We start from the raw sequence: 24,937 nt of genomic DNA, 5'->3' as shown, positions 1-24,937 counted from the left end.
CCACACTGTTTTCCATAGCAGCTGTACTAGTTTGCATTTTGTATTCCATGAAGAATTGTTCTAACATATAATTTATTTGAATTTATGTGCTTGCTCTTGAATGCGCACATTATTTTTTTATAAACTATTTAAATTTTAGAAGATGAAAAGGAATATGACAACACAATTAACGTGTTAATTTTGTTTATATGGAAACAACTGACAATAGCACTACTTTGACCTGAGTAACTCAGGTTTAAGCCATAGAATCTACATGAAACCCACTGAGACGTAATTGAGTCAAATGGATTTCACACCTTTCTTTTCCGTCTTGCCTCTCTCTACTCAAAATGTAAATTGTAACAGAGAGAAACATTATTGAATTACCTCTTTTACAGGTTTTTATTTTTGGTTGCATTGGGTAGGAATCATGAAGAAGAGTCTCATGAAGAAGACTGAAACACAGGTTAAGTGCTCATCATCTCTGAAAAGCCATTAGTTCATTTTGCATATCTTGGGAAACTAAAGGAAAGCCAAAGGTACATCAGCATTTCTTTTCTGCATATGCCATGCACCCTCTGGTGACCTGAGTTTGGACCTGGCTTATCTTTTTGAAATATTATTGTTGCCCCCATTATCTTGTAAAATCCTGACATCCTCTATTACAGTAATTTCTCTCTTAGCCTGACATGTTAAGTTTTAAAGGAAAAAACAAACTCAAGGATAAAAAGGCCAGAATTTCCACTGAGCTTACCAAGAGGAAGAGTAGAGGATGAGATACTAGAGAAAAGGGAAAATGTTACTTTTCAATTTATACATCCTTTAAAACTTTCATTTTAATATTTTTAAATTGCATTTTACTACATGCAATTGTCACTTTTCTAATAAAATTGCAAGAAAGAAACCCTGATAAATCTGCTGCTTTATTGGATGATTAATATGAGGATGAACACAAACCAGGTGCAGCTACTGTGGTTACTTGTGTCGCAGCAGTTCAGTGATGCAGCAGATTTAAGGCTGCATCTCATTTGTGAAGACTTACCTTCTCTTTGTTCAGGGTTTCTCTGGTGGCTCAGTAGTAAAGAATGCTCCTACCAATGCAGGAGATGTGTTTCCTGGTTGGTAAGATCCCTTGGGGAAAAAAATGGCAAAGCACTCCAGTATTCTTGCCTGGGAAATCCCATGGACAGAGGGGACTGGCAGGCTAAAGTCCATGAGGTTGCAAGGAGTCTGATAGGACTTAGAGACTAAACAACAACTACAAGGAGAGAGTGAATGACTTTACACTGAAACACCGAGAATGGAGCATCCTGGCATTATTACGAGTGAGAGGAGCCACTCTAAGAGAATGTGGAGTCCAGGGCAGTGTCATCTGAAAAGAATCTGATGCACAGGTCAAACGCCTGATGCTACTCAGGGGGAGTGCTGAACACCAATGTCTAGAGAACTTTGCAGAGCAAGTGCCTCTCCTTACCCCGCTGTATCTTCCTGTCGTAGCAATCCCATCTGGAGTATTCACTACTGAATCTGCAATGTTTACAACATTTCAGGTGCTTGATGAATGTTAAAGAAGGTAATACATGTACTAAATCGCCCTATAGGCATGATCACACTAGCGTTCTAGCCTCTAAGGGACTCAGTGCCAAACTAAAGCTTTTAGAGAGCATTAGATGTAGCATTAGATGTATGGAGGTTTGTCCCAGGTAACAGCTGTCACAGGAGTGGCTGCCTGGAGAGAAACTACCAGTAACAGAACAATCGCAGAGAGCAGAGGGAAGCAGGAGAAGCAGTCGAGAGCCACCTTGAGATGCACCTTTTGCTAACTGGAATTGCCATGGAAAGCACCAGTCCAAAAAATGCCACACCCAGGTCTCTTCTAGGCCACAAAAGCTCTAGAAGATTTAGAATTGAAGGAACAAGAGTCAAAGGTTAAGAAAGTAGGGGTGGCTCATGATTTGTCATTTAATTTAGTACTATCTGCCACGTGCATTTTTGTGGGTTCACTTTAGGCTTAACACATTTGCTAAGTCTCTTAAAGCTCTGAGCCTTAGTTTTAAACATCCATAACTTCATTGTCAGCTCTTTAGGGTTTTGGGGAAAGAAACAATTCACATGAGCTCAACCTATATAAGCCTGGGTTATACCAGAATCAATGCTTCCACCAATGAAGATTTTTTAAGTGCTTTCATGCTAAGTTGCTTCAGTCGTGTCAGACTCTTTGTGACCCTATAGCCTGCTAGGCTCCTCTGTCCATGGGATTCTCCAGACAAGAAGACTGGAGTGGGTTGTCATGCCCTCCTCTAGGGGATCTTCCTGACCCAGCAATTGAACTCACATCTCTTACATCTCCTGCATTGAGAGCCAGATCCTATACCACTAGTGCCACCTGGGAAGCCCTTTTAAGCATCTACTAATGTTCAACACAAATAGCTGTGAAAAGAAGAGAAGTGAAAAGAGAAGAAGAAAAGGAAAGATATACCCATTTGAATGCAGAGTTCCAAAGAACAGAAAGGAGAGATAAGAAAGCCTTCCTCAGTGATCAGTGCAAAGAAATAGAGGAAAAGAATAGAATGGGAAAGACTAGAGATCTCTTCGAGAAAATTAGAGATACCAAAGGAATATTTCATGCAAAGATGAGCACAATAAAGGACAGAAATGGTATGGACCTGACAGAAGCAGAAGATATTAAGAAGAGGTGACAAGAATACACAGAACTGTACAAAAAAGATCTTCATGACCCAGATAATCACGATGGTGTGATCACTCACCTCAGAGCCAGACATCCTAGAATGTGAAGTCAAGTGGGCTGTAGGAAGCATCACTACAAACAAAGGTAGTGGAAGTTATGGAATCCCAGTTGAGCTATTCCAAATCCTAAAAGATGATGCTGTAAAAGTGCTGCACTCAATATGCCATCTAATTTGGAAAACTCAGCAGTGGCCACAGGACTGGAAAGGGTCAGTTTTCATTCCAATCCCAAAGAAATCAAATGCCAAAGATTGCTCAAACTACCGCACAGTTGCACTCATCTCACATGCTAGTAAAGTAATGCTCAAAATTCTCCAGGCCAGGCTTCAACAATACGTGAACCATGAACTTCCAGATGTTCAAGCTGGTTTTAGAAAAGGCAGAGGAACCAGAGATCAAATTGCCAACATCCGTTAGATTATTGAAAAAGCAAGAGAGTTCCAGAAAAACATCTATTTCTGCTTTATTGACTATGACAAAGCCTTTGACTGTGTGGATCACAATAAACTGTGGAAAATTCTGAAAGAGATGGAAATTCCAGACCACCTGACCTGCCTCTTGAGAAACCTGTATGCAGGTCAGGAAGCAACAGTTAGAATTGGACATGGAGCAACAGACTGGTTCTAAATAGGAAAAGGAGTACATTAAGGCTATGTATTGTCACCCTGCTTATCTAACTTATATGCAGAGTACATCGTGAGAAACGCTGGACTGGAAGAAGCACAAGCTGGCATCAAGACTGCCAGGAGAAATATCAATAACCTCAGATATGCAGATGACACCACCCTTATGGCAGAAAGTGAAGAGGAACTAAAGAGTCTCTTGATGAAAGCGAAAGAAGAGAGTGAAAAAGTTGGCTTAAAGCTCAACATTCCAAAAATTAAGATCATAGCATCTGGTCCCATCACTTCATGGCAAATAGATGGGGAACAGTGGAAACAGTGGCTGACTTTATTTTGGGGGGCTCCAAAATCATTGCAGATGGTGATTGCAGCCATGAAATTAAAAGACGCTTACTCCTTGGAAGGAAAGTTATGACCAAAAAAGACAGCATATTAAAAAGCAGAGACATTACTTTGCCAAGAAAGGTCCATCTAGTCAAGGCTATGGTTTTTCCAGTGGTCATGTATGGATGTGAGAGTTAGACTATAAAGAAAGCTGAGTGCCAAAGAATTGATGCTTTTGAAATGTGTGTTGGAGAAGACTCTTGAGAATCCCTTGGGCTACAAGAAGATCCAACCAGTCCATCCTAAAGGAGATCAGGTCTGGGTGTTCATTGGAAGGACTGATGTTGAAGCTGAAACTCCAGTGCTTTGGCCACCTGATGCAAAGAGCTGACTCATTTGAAAAGACCATGATGCTGGGAAAGATTGAAGGCAGGAGGAGAAGGGGACAACAGAGGATGAGATGGTTGGATGGCATCACTGACTCAATGGACATGAGTTTGGGTAAACTCCAGGAGTTGGTGATGGACAGGGAGGCCTGGCATGCTGCAGTTCATGGAGTCGCAAAGAGTCAGACACGACTGAGCAATTGAACTGAATGTTCAGTAGATTGCACTGGACTAATTATAAAAGGGAATGTCTAACTATGGTTCAGAGTGTCCCATTTTATAACTTTTTTTGCTCCCCGTGGGGAGGCTCACCTGGCAGGGAACTCTACTTGTCTTCATGTTTTCCTAGCTCACTACCTTGGGCTGTGTACCTCTGTTAGAAAAGACCCATCTATGTAAGGATTGTTTTAATTGTATTACAGTGAAATTCATGCCAGGAATAGCATGATTTCACGGGCTCCTACAGCAGGTGTTGTGAGTGGATTTCCTGCTGAAGAGCCAGATTCCTCTGAAAGAAGGTTACCAAGTACAAGAAAAGGAAGTGTTGCCAGCTATTAATAGAATGACAATCCTTGCACACAGGTGTTGCCAGGCAAAGTCATGTTTATCCGAGACCATTGCTAACCAAAGGGATTGGACTGCCTTCTGAAAATTATAGCCTCAGAGTTTCCCTGGACTGTGCCAGAAGCATCTTTCCCAAGATCACTGCTTTCAGTGCACTAATTTAAACCTTTTCCGTCCTTTATCCTTAGTTACTCTTTTTCACTGAAATACAACACCTTAACACATAAAAATGCGTCTAGGAAATTGTGAGTGGCTGGTCCATTGGAAATACATTCACAGAATCAATTGAAGAAAATAAAATTAATTTCTAAAATAAATTTATTATCAAATCTTACACAACAAAGACTGATTTCTCCCAAGAGAATTAGATACCAATGTCAAACTCTGTGTGCTGAAATTTCTTGCTACTAACAGTAACATGGTATCTCTTTTCAGCCACTGACTATGACATGATCCTGTGTTTGTTTTTTTTTTTTTTTAATATTTATTTATTTGGCTGAGTTGGATTATAGTTGCAGCATAAGGAATATTTCTTGTGTTATGAGAATCTTCGATTGCAGCACACAGCACTCTGGGCTTAGTTGCTCTGGAGCATGTGGATCTTAGTTCCTGGACCAGGGATCAAACCCATGTATTCTGCATTACAAGGTGGATTCTTAACCACTGAACTACCAGGGAAGTCTCCTGTTTTGTTTTTTAATGAAAATTCTGGAAGAGACAAAACATTATAATTAAAAAGGAAAAAAGTCCATGATTTTAGATAACTATATTGTTATCTAAATAACAATATAGTTATACATCAATAACTATATTGATGTATTTGTCAGGAAAAATCTATTTTCTATGTTTGTACCTTGTGTTTTCTCAGCAGTTATTTGTTAATATTTATGGAGCACGTGTTAGCCATGATACCTCTACACCATCTACATATAACTTTATTTTGTCCTCACCCCAACCCTACAAATTAGATACTCTATTTCACAAACGAGGAAACCAAAGTTCAGAAAAGTTCAGGAAAAACTCCATACCGCACAGTAAAGAAAAGATTGAGATTCAAACCCGGATCTGATTCCAACCAACGTTTGTTAGCCTTTACTATTTACGCCAATACTGCAAGGGAGGTCACAAACACAGACGTGCTTGAAGATGGCTCATCCATGAGGGTAACCACCACTTTTTTTAAGCAGGGGAAAAAAACAGTTACATTCTCTGAAATTTGTTAATCTATGCATTTATGGTTAAATTTAACAAGGCCGGAGACCACTGAGACCAAGATGTCCTCCTAAAATAAATGTCGCCTTTCAGAATCAGAGACGTTTGGCAATCCTCACCAAGCCACATGTGCTTATTTGTTACATATGTAGCTGCAAACAGATGTGCAGACATTGCAGAACACAGAGAAGCTTGTGTTGGAGATTGTTTTGTCCCAAACTTGACATTTAAAATCTTTGGGGAAATATTAAGTCATTGAAGTTATACACAGTTCTAAGAAGAACACAAGAGGTTTAAATATTTTTTTTAAACTAATGGACGATTATCGAGAAACACAAGGCAGTCCAAATGTATTTAATGTAAGGTGGACTAGTGTCACTGAATTCAGATTTCCCTGATCACAGGAGTATTGATACATAGTTTAGCTTGGGCTTAGGCTTTTGGCAGCATATGTTGAAGATCTCATCTGTACCAACAGTTGTTCTTTGCCTCAGTTTCTCTAAAAAGTTTGCGATGATACTTCAGAGCTCTGCTGTGAACAGGAGTAAATGAATCATGAAATGTCTGACACTGTGCCTGCTCAGAGTTTGCATTTAAGAAGCATTAGCAATTCAACACTGGAATAGTCAACAGAATCCATAACTTGTGAATATATTCTTTTCTAATTTAGTGGATTTTGTACAGTGTTCCCTTTTCATATTGCAGTACATGATTGAAAATTCAAGAAAAACTTAAAACATACTTAATTCAAAACCATTGTTCCTAGACTTTGATCTTGCTGTCCTTTATGGCACACATGCTTAGTCTTCATGATTTCATTACACATTAAGGGCTCTCTCATGCTTTTTCTTGTTTTACATCAATTGCCAAGTCACTTAAAGTACTAATCCTATGCTTTTATTATGTTTATTAGCCTTGTGTCTCTATGATCTCTCAGTATGAAGTCACTTTTTTCTCTATCATTTTAATAATTTATCCAAACTCCAAATCACAAGTTTAAAACTATAAAGCTGAAATGATCAAGTACAGAAAAAAGAAAGCTATTAAGCCAAATGAGCATTAGCAAATCAGAAAAGACAGTTCTAAATTCCAGACCTGCCCAATTAGTCAGTAAGATCCTGTGTGAATCACTTGTGATTCCCTCATCTAGCTTCTCCATCATGTAAAATAACATCTGTCAGGCCTCCCTCCAAGGGTATTGTGAAATAAAATATTATATGTGGAAGTCCCTTGTAAATTGTATAATCTGAGGGTTTGGAAGCTTGTTTATTTAAAACTTCACAATGAGAGATAAGTGAAAGCTCTCTATAAGCAGTGTAGCACATATGTTACACATGAATTTGTATGAGAGCTTATTTATTTAATACTTCACAATGGAGGCACTGTGGTGTGATTTGGTGTTTTATAACATTGCGCAGGATTTCCATGAAAGACAGTCTATAACACTAAGTAAAATCTGATAAAGGCCTCATGTGCAGTCTTGGAAGTTATGTACTGTAGGTGTCCAGGGAAGGAAATGAGAACCTGGAGACTGACTGGGCTCTTCAAGGAACCATATATAAAGAGGTGGGTTTTTGACTCCAGCATGGGATGTTGGTGGGTTGAAATAAACAGAGAACCGAAGTTGGAGTTCCAGATGGAGGAACAACTTGAGTGAACATACACAGAAGCAGAAGAGCGCCGCACAGAGGCTGAACAACGGGCTGACAGCGGTGCAGAGTAGCCTTCCGGTAGGAAGCAGTGGGCGAGGAGACTGGCAAGGCTGAGCTGGCCTAAATGGAATGCCAGAGGAATGATGCACAGGGCATTTAAAGGGAAAGCCACTGAAAGGGTTCTGAGCAGGAGAGCGATGTGGCAAAATCTGTGAAGTCTAGCTTCAGACTAATCAGTTTCTAGTCCAAACTGACCTATTAGCCAATATTTTCTTAGGCAACACTTACTGGACAAGCATGGTGAAATGGAAAAAGTGTGATGCTGGGAGTCAAGGCGGGCCTGAGGAATGAGGCCTCTTTTCTGGACCTACCTTCGGCCAGCATGGCCAGCAAAGCCATCTTATAGCCTGGCTCTTTCCCGTTGCTTCTGGAACAGCTTTGCCACATCTTTATTTCATTGAACTTCTATCAGAATTCCTCTAGGTTAAGAGCACAGAAACAGGTTAAAAGATATTTTCTCCTGAAAGTCTTCAAAAAGGTTCCAAACTGTCCTGTCTGCTATTAATTCTTTTTCCATTCCTTCATTGCCCAATCTTCTTTAGTTCGTCACATTGCCTCTGAGCATGGAGTGTGTTTCTACATCACAATTAGAAACATATGATTGCATTTAAATGACCATTTCCTGTCCAGGTTCATCATTAAAATGCCCTTTGTTGCTAACAAATTCCAACTCATATTAAAGCTATTTTAACATCAGATATAGTCTTAATACTTAAAATTATCCTCAGTCAACCTTGTGTTCAGTTCAGTTCAGTTCAGTCGCTCAGTTGTGTCCAACTCTTTGCAACCCCATGGTCTGCAGCACGCCAGGCCTCCCTGTCCATCACTTTTTGTAGAGAGTTGGAAAATCATTGTTGTATCTACTGTGGCTTATGTCCATTGCATTTGGCCAGAAAGAAAAATATTTGGTTCTAAAGCTATTTGTGGGTCCCATATTGATTATTTAGGTACTGACGCTAGCAGTAAGATTTTTCTTCCCTTTTCTTTCTTTTTTATTAGGAAAAATAATATCATTCTACCCATTTGCCCTCATTTTCTCAAAACTGGAATAGGAGTGAACTTGAGTTTTCACATATACTTTAATTTTTATCTCAGTTTCCTGAGAATGGCAGAAACCTGACAACTGTAGATTTGGAATGAGCATTATTTAAACCATGCTCCACAAAACCTATCTGGTAGACAAAAGGCAAGTCTCCATAACTACTAAGCCAGTAAAGAAGTCTGAGGAGAGTCAGTAAAGTTATTAACAAGGTATCCATCCCACTAAAGTAGAAATATGAGGAGCCTAAAATGGCCACAGTAGAGAAATGAGGATCATGGTTTCTAAGTTTCTATTTATTCTTTCTCACAGACATGGATGTAACTTGAGGTAAGTTGTCTCACCTTCAAGAATGTGTTTGTATTTTACTTTTCACATTATAAAATGACACTCTATATCCCAAATAAGAATGGTCTGTCTAGGGATCACTTTGAAGTCCTGGGGAAATAAACATTAAACAATGGTAGAAATGCCTGATGGTGATCTATATGTCTGGAAACCTTGATAATATCATTGTCATCTGAGTTTTAAATTGTTATAAAATAAGAACAGACTTAGAACGTCGTTATGAAATTATTCCCTATGCCTGTTCATCAGTAACATTTACAAATATAAAGTGATGTTTCAAGATATTCTAGGGTGTTTACTTTCTAGTTTATTATTGTTACACTTAAAACAGCCAGAGGTGAAATTATATGGAACTAGACATCAAGGGGTTCAATATATGTCCCTGGCTTTTCTATAGTTTGATTGTGGTCTGTCATGAGCTCTCTCTCTTTGGAGAATTATTTTCACAAGTCCATTCCTTCTCAAGTAAAGATTTGAGGTAATTAAAAGGAATTTTTTTTTTAACAACACATTCCTACTAAGAAAATTAGAATTCATTACTGAAATGAGATGATAAAAACCTAAAACTATCTCTTGCCACTTTTTGAAAGCTATATTTTTATAAATTACATTTTCAAAGCCAGCACTTCTCTCAGATGATGAAGCAAAATGAAAACTGAATGTTTTAAATCAAAAAAAGAATGCTTGTGGGAGAGAGAAGGAAGGGAAACGTATTAGTCCTCAGAACTATGCTTAATTACAGCTACAGTTAATTCCCATTCTTTAAACATAAAGTCACTAATACATATACAATACCAGTTGTGCATATGTCTATGGTGCTATCCAGTGACACAAGATATTGTCACTGCTTATAGCCAAATGGGAGAAATAAGTGAATATGTGTATTTGCCTGTATATGTGCAATATGAGGATGGGCATATCAGAACACATTTTAGGAAACACAAGAGTAACAGAGAGTTTTAATATACTGTCCAGATATGTAACCATATGGGAAACTAGAGACAAAAATTTTTCAAACCAGATAGTTCACAGAAAAGGTAAGATTGCCTGGTTCAGGACAGTCAGAAAGTGACTTAGTAGAAAGGAAGTAAAGAAATACCATGTGTTACATACCTCTGTGTGACCCATCAGGGCATTCTCCTTTCATTTCAATCTGCCTCAAAAAAGGGGCTGCTCTGACTCCATCAAAGTGCCCTGGTGTATTCTGGCTTCTGGATAAGTTTGAGTTTATTTCTTCCGATCTCCATTCCTCAACACTTTGGCATTAAGAGTGGTAACATCTCACTGTGGCTGGTCCCCGTTCCTGCCCTATTTGTGGTGATCCCCTTTTACTCCAGACAAACTTTTATTATCTGTCCCTGTAAATAAATGCTCAGCCAAAGATCTTTTTTCTGCTGGGAACTTGACTGACACATGAGTTGGTAGCAGAAGTGGCTCCAGGAAACAGACTCCTTGAACTGAGACTCTGGGATTAACACATCATATATTGGAGGAGTACTAGGATAAAACTCTTTGCTGGGAGTGTAAGGTAGGGATGAAGTGAAGTGAAATGAAAATCACTCAGCTGTGTCCGACTCTTTTTGACTCCATGGACTATTCCATGGACAGTCCATGGAATTCTCCAGACCAGAATACTGGAATGGGTGGCTGTTCCCTTCTCTAGGGCATCTTACCAACCCAAGATCAAACCCAGTTCTCCCACATTGCAGGCAGATTCTTTACCAGCTGAGCCACGAGAGAAGCCCAAGAATACTGGAGAGGGTAGCCTATCCCTTCTCCAACCATCAACTGAACCGTGATCTTCCTAACCCAGCAATTGAACCATGGTCTCCTGCATTGCAGGTGTATTCTTTACCAACTGAGCTACCAGGTGAGGTAAGGATAATGGTTGGCATATTGTAGCCTCGTAAATTTTCATGTTACCACTGTGGTTGCGTGAGATGAAGAGCTAGCAGAGATCAAGGGACAATTAAGATTTTAAAGTCATTCAACTTCTTTCTACAGTCCTAGACAATATTGTCAACTAAAAAAAAAAAGCACAACCTGAAAGTTGAGAGTTATGTTTTATTAGGCAGACAGAACTGAGGACTGAAGCCCAGGACTCAGCCTCTCAGATAGCTCTGAGGGACTGCTCCAAAGAAGTAAGGGAAGAATCAGGATATGTCAGAGTTTTTACAACAAAGATCAGGTGGGCAGAACATCAAAAGCTTACTGTTAATTAAAGAAAACCAGATATCTCAAGTTAAGGAATCTGGCATTTTTCTATGTATGGGAAGATGAAAGAGTCTGGGCTCACTGAAATCATTCCTTTGATATGCACCTCAGCTATCTAGGGCCAGTGTCCTGTGCTTTCTCATCCTGAGTCTCCTCAGGGTGTATCATTAGGGCTGGCTGCAGTGTGATGGCTTGATGGCTGCAATATCCCTTGTTTATGGATATGGCAAGCAACAATTTTTCATTGACAATATCAACAGGGAAAAAGAGAATGAAAACTATGAACAAGTAATTACAAATGCCCACGGGAAGTCAGACCTTTTCCTGAGTCACTTTGAAGGAACCGTTCTCTCCTGTAGTCACTCAGAAGATATAGATAATCAAGCTCACAGCATGACTATAAAGGTTGTAGAGTCATAGCACTAATTATAAATCAGACCAGCCAGATCTACTATGCTAAGAGAAAGTCAGTCATCAAACAACAGAACCATGAAACACAGTTTTGAAAAAACAACAGAACTATGCCTCATTGGATGGGATATTTTGGAAGATATAGATTAAGTTAAGAACTTCATCTATGTGAAGTGAATCTCTAGATTTTCTTGAACTCTTGCTTCAGAAGCAAATATTGACTTTCCTCACATTCACCCCCTCCACTGGGTTTATAACAAGTTAGAGCCCAGCATAGCCTGTTCTGAGGAACACAAGAGTCTATTTACAAAAAGGAAGAATGAAGTTTCAAGTCATCCTGCCAGGTATAAAAATCCTCATCCAGCAGAAGTGCTTGCAGAAGCCAAGGGAACATGGAATTGGATGGTGAAAGTAGACCTTTGTGATAATCAGTTTATGCAGTGGCTGGCTACAAAAGGAAAATACAGATGCAGCGCTTTATGGTATTTTTTTTAACTCTTTTTCCTATTAGTTCTTTAAATGAAAAATAGCAGAAGTAGTTAACATTTTCAGACTTTGAGAAGGAATATGATGATTGACATTACCCCATAATGATACAATAGCTGGTGAGACTTTGTTCTTGCTTGTTGCAGAGAAAGGCTTTCCAACCAGACAAAGACAACATTGGGTGCTGAGGGGCAAAAAGGACTGACTTCTTTGGTATTACAATAAAAAGTTTCCCATACCCTCTGACTTTTGGTCAATGGGGAGCCTAGCATATGGTAGGAAGTAGGAAAGAGAGTGATGGAAGGGAACTTCCTCTGTTGGCTCCTTTCTGGTGGAGTTAGGTAGGGCTGGCTATGCTCTCAATGGAGGGGGGGGGGGGAAACCAACCCTGCTCCTCCCCAGGTGGTCTTTTCTCATCACTTTTCCCGCTGAGTCTTCCTCTTACCTCTCAGCACCTGCATGGGGAACAGGAGGGCAGTAAGAGTTCAGCAGTGGGTGGTCCTAGAATCCCCAGTTGTTTCCTAACCTCCATTCACACCTTGGCCATTAGTCTCTTTGTAAATAAACCTTCCTTAAGTTACTCTATGTGAGTAGCCCATCTGTTTCCTGTGAGGAAGGACCCTGACTGACCCTCAGATGTCTGATAACAAACATGCCAAAACCAACTTTAGAATATGCAGAAGCAAATTTGGCAAACTTCCCTGTTAGAAAAAAGTTCACTAAGAATTTTCCTCTACTTTGTATCTTTTTTTTTTTTGAAAAGATATCACTGAGTCATCTAAGAGAATATAGGTTTTGAGGTCTAATCACTTCTGAAATACTGATGTTCTCCATGAGGGCTGCCAAATGCCCAGGTCATGGAATGCCTGGGATTTAGAATAATGCTTTGGAAGGTTTTAGTGATGGTAGTCTCTTCTAGAAATCTTAAAAATCTACTAATACAGAACTATGTACCATACCAATTCATACAAAATATTTACCATAATTACCCTTAAAATTTCTCTTCTCACTTTGCCCTGGAGTACTCAGTCTAAATAAGCATGACATCATCATGTAACTCATGAGAATTTTCAAGTAGTGATGGTGGATTTTTACTGATCCATGATCCCTCTTGTTTATTTCTCTCTGGTGACTAACGGTGAGTAATCCGAGAAGGTAACTCATCTGCAATTAGGTTTCCTATCTCATTACCTATCTGCTAGTGGGCTAATCAACCATAGCAAAGACTAGAATCACATTCCAAGTAATTAAAATCCATTAGGTTTGCTTGCTTTTACCTAAAAGTCTAAAACGAAACAGCAAGCAAAAATAAAGGATGATAACATTGCCTTAAGCAGGAATTAGGTTTGTTGTTTTTCATTTGCTGTCTGACAGATTCATTAATTCAGCCAACATTTGAATATCAACAAGGTGATGAAGAAATAAAAGAAAAAATCATTCATGAATCTTCTTTTGGGGGGAGTTCCTACTTCAGTGGTGCTTGGTGCTTAGTCACTCAGTCGTGTCCAGCTCTTGGCAACCCCACGGGACTGTAGCCCGCCAGGCTCCTCTGTCCATGGCATTCTCCAGGCAAGAATACTGGGGGTTGCCATTTCCTTCTTCATTCTAGTCCAGTTGGGAGGAAGCAATTATAAGTAACATAGTAAAGGTAAACCATAAACACACATGGGAGAGGAACCTTATAAGTCAGGTTGGAGATGGTCCAGAGAATCTTCTTAGAGGCATTACACAGGAGAAATGTTTTGGAGAAGAAATAGATTTAGACAGACTAAGAAAGGGGGAAAGGCTATCCCCAGGGCAAACACAGACAAAGGTGCAAAGACCTGAAATAGTATGGTGCGTTCAGGGAACTACCAGCCCTACTTTAAAGTTGGAAAAAAGGGTGAGTATGGGAAGGTGATTAGTCATGAAACAAGAGAAACAGTAGGAACAAGGTCACAAAATTGGGAACAAGGCTACAAACTTTGCCCTTCATACAGAAAGTTGTAGTGTTATATTACTTAAAATACCAGTGGTTGTGAGTGTAGTAAATGGCTTACAAAGAAGGAAATGGATGGCTTGTTTAGCTGTAAATTCATGATAGGGTTGGCTTCAAGGTTAGTAAATCCAGAAGCTCTCAAGATTTCCTGAGGTTTTCTTTCCTCTCTGTGTTGGGTCCAACCATGGACTATAAAAATGCCCAAAATGAGACAATAGATACATGTGTTTGTGTGGATGAGTGCCTTCACTGCTCATCTGAAACTACCACAATGATATTAATCAGCTATCCCCTAATACAAAATAAAAAGGTTTTAAAAATGCCCCATGGGGGCACAATAAATCTCATTGCCCTTAGATTCCATTGTACACCACAAGGTACTGAGGAAGATGAGAGGTTTCTATCCTAGCCTTTGAAGCAAGGGTTCTGAGATTCATCCAGATTGAAACTTTTCAGGTCACAACCCACCTTAAACCAAACAGGGTTCAACCCTGGGAGTGGGAAAATTTCCAGTGAGGCATGTATGTCAAATTCTCCAAACATAATTATTTCATGAGTAATGTGATTACCTTCTTTTTAACACTACATTTTACTAAAAAGCTAACTAGTGCTGTCTTAGAGAGACTTTACATTTTTCCACTATAGTAAGTCATATAGTCAAATGATACTAAATCCTGGAGAAAAGGATGGCACATTATAAACCAACCAGAATTTCATCATGTTATTTATGTTAATTAGGCACAGTGGACACCAAAATTCCAATGTCTATCCTTTTCTAAGAAATTAGTGGAGAACCTTTACCCCGAATCAGTGTAACCAAAAACATTGTCACAGAATCTAGTATACATCCTTTGAGTGTGGGTTATACATTATTCTGTATTGGCTAGTTCATGCTGAGATGTCCAAATTTTACTTCTGGCACTTATTACTGAATTCCTACTTCTTTCTAGGTTTTATTCAACATATAGTCTTTGAGAATGTCATCTTTGCTGTTTGGTTTCTTGAAGAGCTTGCTTCCCTCTAACCTGCTTTGCACAATGGGGCCAGAGCCCCTTCCACACATTTGCTTTGGTGACTGCATTCCTCCTGGTGTGAAATGGTAGACTCATTTTAAGCCCGTTTTGTGAGAACTTATTTTTTCTGTGCATTGTTTACAGTACTTTGATGCGTGAAGAAAAAGAATGCTAAACAACAAAAAAGATGATGGTACTCTTGACTGTCATTTAATGTATAAGATTGTATAGAATATATCTCTACTAACTTTGTGAATGTCTAAATTGATGCTTGTTGAAATTCATTTCACATTTGTATTAATAGCAGATTATTTTCTTCTCTTTCAAAACTGGCTCCTTTGGTTTTCATTGTTCCTTAATATTGATCTGTATCTGACAGGACTGATTAACCTCTTCCCAGGTATTGTTCAATTTCTAACAATGTTTGGGTTAACTCTTAAGCGTGTTTGATACTGATTATACATTCATTGCAATATCTTCTCCAGGAAATAAATTTCTTAAGGTGAGTTTAACGTTTTCCTTCTCAACTATTCTATATGCTTTCTAGTGCTTAGAGGGCCAGATTGTCAGTGAGTATTCAATAAATAATTGACCACTAATAATTTGAAAACAAAGTTGGGAAAAGTGCTATTAACCATAGTCCTTTTATTTGGATAAATGTTGAAATCAAGCATTTTATCTGAAGATGAACTCAATTCAGTTCAGTTCAGTTCAGTTGCTCAGTCATGTCTGACTATTTGTGACCCCTTGGACTGCAGCACGTCAGGCCTCTTTGTCCATCACCAACTCATGGAGTATCCTCAAACTCATGTCCATTGAGTCAGTGATGCCATTCAACCATCTCATCCTCTGTCATCCCCTTCTCTTCCCAACTTCAATCTTTCCTAGCATCAGGGTATTTTCAAATGTCAGTTCGTCGCATCAGGTGGCCAAACTATTGGAGCTTCAGCTTCAGCATCAGTCCTTCCAATGAATATTCAGGACTTATTTCCTTTACAATGGACTGGTTGGATCTCCTTGCAGTCCAAGGGACTCTCAAGAGTCTTCTCCAACACCACAGTTCAAAAGCATCAATTCTTCAGTGCTCAGCTTTCTTTATATAATTCTCACAACCACACATGACTACTGGAAAAACCATAGCTTTGACTAGATGGACCTTTGTTGGCAAAGTAATGTCTGCTTTTTAATAAGCTGTCTAGGTTGGTTATAGCTTTTCTTCCAAGGAGCAAGTGTTTTTTAATTTCATGGCTGCAGTCACTATCTGCAGTGATTTTGGAGCCCCCCAAAATAAAGTCTCTCACTGTTTCCACTGTTTTCCCATCTATTTGCCATGAAGTGATGGGACCAGATGCCATGATCTTAGTTTTTGGAATATTGATTTTGAAGCCAGCTTATTCACTCTCCTCTTTCACTTTCATTTAGAGGCTCTTTAGTTCTTCTTTGCTTTCTGCCATAAGGGTGGTGTCATCTGCATATTAAGGTATTGATATTTCTCCAAGCAATCTTGATTCCAGCTTGTCCTTCATCCAGCCCAGGGTTTCTCATGATGTACTCCACATATAAGTTAAATAAGCAAGTTGACAATATACAGCCTTGACATACTCCTTTCCTGATTTGAAACCAGTCTCTTGTTCCATGTCCAATTCTAACTGTTGCTTCTTGACATGCATACAGATTTCTCAAGAGGCAGGTCAGGTGGTCTGGTATTTCCATCTCTTTAAGAATTTTCTACAGTTTGTTGTGATTCACACAGTCAAAGGCTAAGGCATAGACAATAAAGCAGAAGTACATGCTTTTCTGGAACTCTCTTGATTTTTCAATGATCCAACGGATGTTGGCAAGTCAATTTCTGGTTCCTCTGCCTTTTGTAAATCCAGTTTGAACAACTGAGGGTTCACAGTTTATGTACTGTTGAAGCCTGGCTTGGAGAAATTTGAGCATTACTTTAGTAGCATGTGAAATAAGTGCAATTGTGCAGTAGTTTGAGCATTCTTTGGCCTTGCCTTTCTTTGGGATTGAAATGAAAACTGACCTTTCCAGACCTGTGGCCACTGCTGAGTTTTCCAAATTTGCTGGCATATTGAGTTAGCACTTTCACAACATCATCTTTTAGGATTTGAAATAACTCAACTGGAATTCCATCACCTCCACCAGCTTTGTTTGTAGTGATGCTTCCTAAGGCCCACTTGACTTCACATTCCAGGATGTCTGGTTCTAGGTGAGTGATCACACCATCGTGATTATCTGGGTCATGAAGATCTTTTTTGTATATTTCCTCTGTGTATTCTTGCCACCTCTTCTTAAAATCTTCTGCTTCTGTTAGGTCCATACCATTCCTGTCCTTTATTGAGCCCATGTTTGCATGAAATATTCCCTTGGTATCTCTAATTTTCTTGAAGAGATGTCTAGTCTTTCCCATTCTATTGTTTTCCTCTCTTTCCTTGCACTGATCACTGAGGAAGGCTTTCTTATCTCTCCTTGGTATTCTCTGGAACTTTGCACTCAAATGGGTATATCTTTCCTTTTCTCCTCTTTTCACTTCTCTTCTTTTCACAGCTATTTGTTAGGCCTCCTCAGATAACCATTTTACTTTTTTGCATTTCTTTTTCTTGGGGATGGTCTTGATCACTGCCTCCTATACAATGTCATGAACCTCTGTCCATAGTTCTTCAGGCACTCTGTCTATCAGATCTAATCACTTGAATCTATTTGTCACTTCCACTGTATAATCCTAAGGGATTTGATTTAGGTCATACCTGAATGGTCTGGTGGTTTTCCCTGCTTTCTTCAATTTAAGTCTGAATTTGGCAATAAGGAGTTCATGATCTGAACCACAGTCAGCTCCTGGTCTTGTTTTTGCTGACTGTATACAGCTTCTCCATCTTTACCTGCAAAGAATATAATCAATCTGATTTCGGTATTGACCATCTGGTGATGTCCATATGTAGTCTTCTCTTGTGTTGTTGGAAGAGGGTGTTTGCTTTGACCAGTGCATTCTCTTGGCAAAACTCTATTAGCCTTTGCCCTGCCTCATTCCATACTCCAAGGCCAAGTTTGCCTGCTGCTCCAGGTATTTCTTGACTTCCTACTTTTGCATTCCAGGCACCCATAATGAAAAGAACATATTTTTTGGGTGTTAGATCTAGAAGGCCTTGTGGGTCTTCATAGAACCATTCAACTTCAGATTCTTTAGCTTTACTGTTTGGATTACTGTGATATTGAATGGTTTGCCTCGGAAACAAACAGAGATCATTCTGTCATTTTTGAGATTGCATCCAAGTACTGCATTTCGGACTCTTTTGTTGACCGTTACGGCTACTCCATTTCTTCTAAGGGATTCCTGCCCACAGTAGTAGATATAATGGTCATCTGAGTTAAATTCATCCATTCCAGGCCGCTTTAGTTCGCTGATTCCTAAAATGTCAATGTTCACTCTTGCCATCTCCTGTTTGACCACTTCCAATTTGCCTTGATTCATGGACCTAACATTCCAGGTTCCTATGCAATATTGCTCTTTACAGCATCAGACTTTACTTCCATCACCAGTCACATCCACAACTGGGTGTTGTTTTTGCTTTGGCTCCATCTCTTTATTCTTTCAGCTTCCCAGGTAGCTCAAATGGTAAAATGTCTGCCTGCAATGCAGGAGACCCGTGTTCATACCCTGGGTCAAGGATCCCCTGGAGAAAGAAATGACAACACACTCCAGTATTCTTGCCTGGAAAATTCCATGGACAAAGGAGCCTGGTAGGCTACAGTCCATGGGATCGCAAAGTCAGACACGACTGCGTGACTTCACTTCATTCTTTCTGGAGTTATTCTCCACTCATCTTCAGTAGCATACTGGGCACCTACCGACCTAGGGAGTTCATCTTTCACTGTCCTTTTCATACTGTTCTTGGGTTCTCAAGGCAAGAATACTGAAGTGGTTTGTCATTCCCTTCTCCAGTGGACCTTGTTTTGTCAGAACTCTCCACCAGGACCTGTCCATCTTGGGTGGCCCTATACAGCATGACTCATAGTTTCATTGAGTTAGACAAAGCTGTGGTCCATGTGATCAGATTGTTTCATTTTCTGTATTAAATTAAGTCGAATTCACTAATGATGTTCTTCTTAGGAAAGGATACTTTCCTATAAAGATGGCTTCCATTCACCATCTCTGTTGATGACTTCAGTTACAGAGTTTGGGCTTTGCTTATGAAATCTATAGAAAATTTTCAATTTATGGGGGTAAGAAAAACAGATAGATATAAACTGGTCATAATACTTTGCAAAAATGATCCTATAAAAGTCTAATAATGAATTATATGATGTTAGAGTATGTAAGATATTATTAAGATCATAAGTTATTAGATTTTGTCCAAAGATAACCAATATAATAAATAATAACAGAGTGTAAAATTATCAAGGAAATATATCATGGAATATTTTTATTGCTAAGAGGAAAAAATTATTTGGTGCTTTGAAAGTGGTGATATTTATTCATATTATTCACATTTCAGATTTTTAACAGAACACTTTAAAATGGAGTGCTCTTTTATTATAATATCAGTTTTATCTCTCTTGCTTCAAGGAGTATATCCATACCCAGAAGAGTTGTACATCCTAAGATATAAATTGGTCACCCTTTATTTGGACAACTACCTGATGAGCTCAACGGATTTTCTGAGATCCTTTTCAGGTCATTGTCCTATTTTAACTGTGAGGGAAGAATGATTACTGTATAGAATAGCAAGAAATTCTTGATAATTTCTCCTCCTCATCATTTGAACCCTACTGAAGTTTATCCTTCATTTATTTTGCATTACAGATAGCTTTATTTATACTTGTCTAACTCCTTCATTATTCTGTTTTTAAAGGTAAGGACTGTGCCTTATGTATTAGGTTGGTGCAAACATAATTTGGACCATGAATTTTGAATCATTAAAATGTGCTCAAACACATCTTCATTAATTAAAATAGGAACCATTACAATCAACACATTTTTGCCAATAAGAAATATGTTTGTCTACTCCTATAGAGTAAAAATCTATGCTTCAGGAATTCAACGAACTCTTGGGAAGCATTTTCTGCCTCCTGCTGGTTGTGGAGGCATATTTCCTGTAAGAAAGTGTCAAGATGGTTGAAGAAGTGGCAGTCAGTTGGCAAGAGGTCAGATGAAAATGGCAGATGAGGCAAAACTTTGTACTCTAATACGTTCAACTTTTGAAGTGTTGGTTGTATGACTTGCAGTTGGGCATTGTCATGGAGAAGAATTGGGCCCTTTCTGTTGACCAATGCTGGCAGCAGACGTTGCAGTTTCCAGTGATTCTCAGAGGTAATGGTTTCACCAGGATTCAGAAAGCTGTAGTGGATCCAATGGGCAGCAGACTACCAAACAGTGACCATGACCTTTTTTGGGTGCAAGTTTGGCTTTAGGAAGTGCTTTGGAGCTTTTTCTTGGCCCAGCCACTGAGGTGGTCATCACTGGTTGTTGTATGAAATCCACTTTTCATCGTTCATCACATGTCACAATCCAAACTAGAAATTGTTCATTGTTGTTGCATAGAATAAGAGAAGAGGATACTTCAAAAAGATGTGGGGTTTTTTTTTTGTTGTTTTTTTGTGGTTTTTTTTGGTCAGCACATGAGACATCCACTTACTAAGGTTTTTCACCTTTCCAATTTGCTTCAAATGCTGAATGACCATAGAATAGTTGACACTGAGTTCTTTGACAACATCTCTGGTAGTTGTTAGAGGATCAGCTTGGATGATGGTTCTAAGCTGGTCTTTGTCAACTTCCAACGGCCAGCCACTGCATTACTCATCTTCAAGACTCTCATCTCCTTTGCAAAACTTCTTGAACCACCGATGCACTATATGTTCATTAGCAGTTCCTGGGCCAAATGCATTGTTGATGTTGCAGGTTGTTTCTGCTGCTTTATTTTGAACTCGAATAAAAAAAATTGCTCAAATTTGCTTTTAGTCTAACATCATTTCCCTAGTCTAAAATAAATATAAAATATGCAGGAGGTAATAAGTCATTAGCAAAAAAATAAAGTGAGAAACACCTGTAAAAAGATATATAACATGACCACATTTATTTAAGAATGTATTCCAATATCAAATGGCAAATTTCAACAATGCAAAGCAGTGATCACTTTAGCATCAACCTAATTTGGTGCAATTTTCTCATTTCTTACATTGTTAAGAAAAGTTATTTTCATCTAAAAGGGAGACCCCAAAATTGGACGAGTTGAGTTGACTGTCAGGAGAACCACATAAAATCCACTCTTATTACTAGCTATCCATGTGACTGATATTTGGTAAATCACTTTTAAGCCTGTTGCACCTCAGTTTCTTCATCAGTAAAATGAAAGATTTGAACCAGGTAATCCTGAAGTCACATCCCAGTTCTAAATGCTGCAGAGTATATGATAGCAATAACAAAAGCATTGGTCTTCCCTATTAACATAACTACTAGAAATCTATGGAGCATATTTACATCCCAATATATTTGGATTTCATGTGCTATCAGTCATCTAAAACCTACAAAATGGTTTGGATTCCACAGTTTTATTTAGGTTCTTTTCATTAGCAAATGCACCGAATTGTATTGGTTTAATGTGTTCTGATCACTGCTCCTACTCTGCCAAGACTGGGTAAAGGAATTCTTCCTGGTAGATTAAGTCACTTTAGAGAGATGTCGTACCTCCTGAAAGAATTTTTGGATGGCGGTATTCACATTACCTTGCCATGTTTCCCCAGGCAGAAACTTGTCTGGTGGTGCAGGCAAAAGAATTCAAGATGAAAGTTTTGTTTTGTACTCTGGCTTGTTATCTTGACTTTGTAACCTGTTCTGAGTCAAGGGGTCAAGCTCCCCTGCACACCACCCCCCCCCCTTTCCTCCTCCCCCAGCTTATTTCTTAGGAAAAAATGAAGGGAGTGCAAAAGCTACTGACTCTCAGATATACAAGGTAAAGACCAAACGTGAGTAAGGGTTCATTTTGGATTAAATGTATTCTGCAATAATAAGTTTCCCAAATTCCTAAAACTACAGATTTTTTTTAGTTCTACATTCTGAAACAAAGCATACACATTCCCCACCCACACACACACTTTGCAGAGCTGTACTTTGGCACCGCGGGTGTGACTCCGAAGTCATAATAAACAGGATAGCCAACAAAAACCACTTAATGAGGCCCACCTATACAGTGTGACCCGGTACAGGATAAGCCTCACTCAAATATTTCACCTGGCAGGGGTTCAAGTTCTGAAGCTGAATGAGTTTGCTTTTGTTTCTCACCAAGTTGGGAAGAAAGAGGGCTTGTTGCGGAGGAGGAGCGCAAAGAAGGGAGGAATGAGTTAAGTCCTAAGCATCTTATTTCTTTTGCTTTGCTTCTTTTCAAACAAATACACCACACTGAATAGCATGTGGAAAATTGGCATTTCTTGTGAATAAAAATTAACTGGCAAACAACAAAAGGAAAAACAGAGGAATGCTGTTGGATGCTGTTTGCCTTGTCTTGTCTTGTCAGAGAAAGGACACGTGTGAATCAAATGGCTTAAGATGAATTTTACCTACACATCTGGCGCCTGTTCAGATGTCTTAGATTTCTGACTCAACCTTGCTTACTTGGGAGGGTTGTTTTTTTGGTTTTTTTTTTTTTTTTTTTTTTTTTGAGTAATTTTTTTTCATGTAAATTAAGAATCAAAATGGAGAGGACCATAAAAGTAGTATGGGTGAACAACTGTTCAAATGTTCCACTTCAGAAAGCTTCCTTCCTAACTCTTGTTTTCTTTGGGGGAAACATTTTAAAAAATTAGTAAAAAAAAGTCAGAAAACCAATAAAAGTATCTAGAGTTCTGGTCTTTGGAGAAGATTGATAATCTGGTATTTTCAAATAAAAGTACGTCTTTTTAGGAAAACACATAAACCTTTTTTCAATATCAAAATACTTTTCTTCATGAACAATAGTACCCCCCAATATGCTGCATGAACTTAAACTATTTGAAATCAAAACCCCATTTCATTCTAGGGAGTTTAAAACTGTTCATTTATTTCTTGTGCTGTGAGGTTATCCATTGACCAAATGTGTTCTGTCCCAGTAAAAAGCCAGAAGTGAGACTCATGGTTGTCTTGTTCTTTGCCCTCTTCCTTGGAAACATAAAACCATCTGACACAACTTATTTCATTTGAAGAAATTATTCTCTGAATACAGAACAGACACCATTTGTCATGCCAACTCCATCATGACTTGTGGTGGAATCAATTAATCAAAGCAGGTATCAAGTGAAAGAACATATGTTCAGTGACAGAGATCAACTTTCCTGAAGAAGAGCTGCAGGCCAAGTTGCACAAGCTTATATTTTGGTGACAAGGATGTCAAACAACTCATCGCATATGTAAAATAACTCACAACCAAGACCTTTTCAACAATACCAAAGTCATGGCGTTTTCATTACTCTCCATGTCATTAAATTATAATGACTAATGGTGCATTTCAAACAGTGTTTAACTTTCAAAATAATTGGACATTAACTTCAAGGGAAAATATATCATGAGGGGAAAAAGTCCCCTACAAAAGATACTGCTCCATAAGGCCTGACTTCATAATTTGATATCAGGTTAGAGCCATATGAAAGGCAAGAACTTTAGAATCAGAGACTGGCTGAGTTGTATGGGAACTTAGCTCACTGAGCATAAGTATGTTACTTAATGAATGAAGAAGCTTAATGATAGCAAATGACTACAGAGCAAGTTATGAGCAAAGCTTGATCAAGACTCCCAACTCTTAGCCCTATGTCCATTACATTCACAGCATTTTATGTAGTTTCTGGGGTGATATACTTGTCTTCATTTCATAGCAATGTCTCTGGCCTCTAGTGTTAAGAGAGAAGTGCCTGGGTTGGAGCTGAGATATGAGAATGGATGGCGCACTAACTATCCTTTGGAAATAGTGGCCGTGTCTCTCCTGAGCTCAGAATCATACAACTGCTCACTCTAAGCAAATATTTTAGGAGCAAATATTTTCCCCAATGATGTTATCATTTTGATGAATTTGTGCTGTGTGTGCATGCTAAGTCACTTCAGTCATGTCTGACTCTTTGTGACTCTATGGACTGTAGCCCACCAGGCTCCTCTGTCCATGGGATTTTCCAGGCAAGAATACTGGAGTGGGTTACCAAGCCCTCCTCTGGGGCATCTTCCTGACCTAGGGATTAAACCCGCATCTCTTAGGTCTCCTGCATTGGCAACATTTCTGTTAGAAGGTGGCAATATCTTTCTGAAGACAAATATTCCTGCAAAAGCAAAATAAAAAAGAGAACTGCTGTTATGTTTTTTTCAGTGACCTGTTTTTCAATTTAGTCATTGTGTATGCATGTGTGCATACAAACTAAGTGAAAGTATTTTTAAGTATTTGGATCACAAATTTAAAAAAGAAAAATTAAATATTCCAAAGGTAACTTTTATGTTCTAAAATGGATTCACTCTATGAAGGTTTGATTTTATTTGTTTAAAATAAAATTACAAGATTTAAAGCAGAGCATATTCAGCAGACTTTGAAAGGTTCATAATTGTTTACTGTAGCAGCAGGTGATTAAGAAAGGGTTCAGAAACTATTTTGCATGGCCCTCCAAACTATTCATCATTTGAATCAGTCCAATGTGTTCAGTTTTCACAGACCAGCTTAGTATCACTGCCAAATTAAAGCTGGCATCTTGAAAGCTTATTGAGTCTTTTTGACCAAGTGCTTTGCAGTTGTTTAAAATTTCGCAAAGTAAGAAAGAATAATTATCAAAGATGGAAAAGCACTTGCCCATGAAAATAAGTTTTTAACACTCTTCCTCTAAGAATTGTATTTTATAAGGAAACATCATATTTCTCTTGTATGCCAGTGAATATGCAGCTATGCCTCA

The sequence above is a fragment of the Odocoileus virginianus genome, chromosome 19, assembly GCF_023699985.2.
Source record: "Odocoileus virginianus isolate 20LAN1187 ecotype Illinois chromosome 19, Ovbor_1.2, whole genome shotgun sequence".
Lineage (NCBI taxonomy): Eukaryota > Metazoa > Chordata > Mammalia > Artiodactyla > Cervidae > Odocoileus > Odocoileus virginianus.
The sequence above is the reverse complement of the archived record's forward strand: the minus strand, read 5'-3'. Positions refer to the sequence as shown.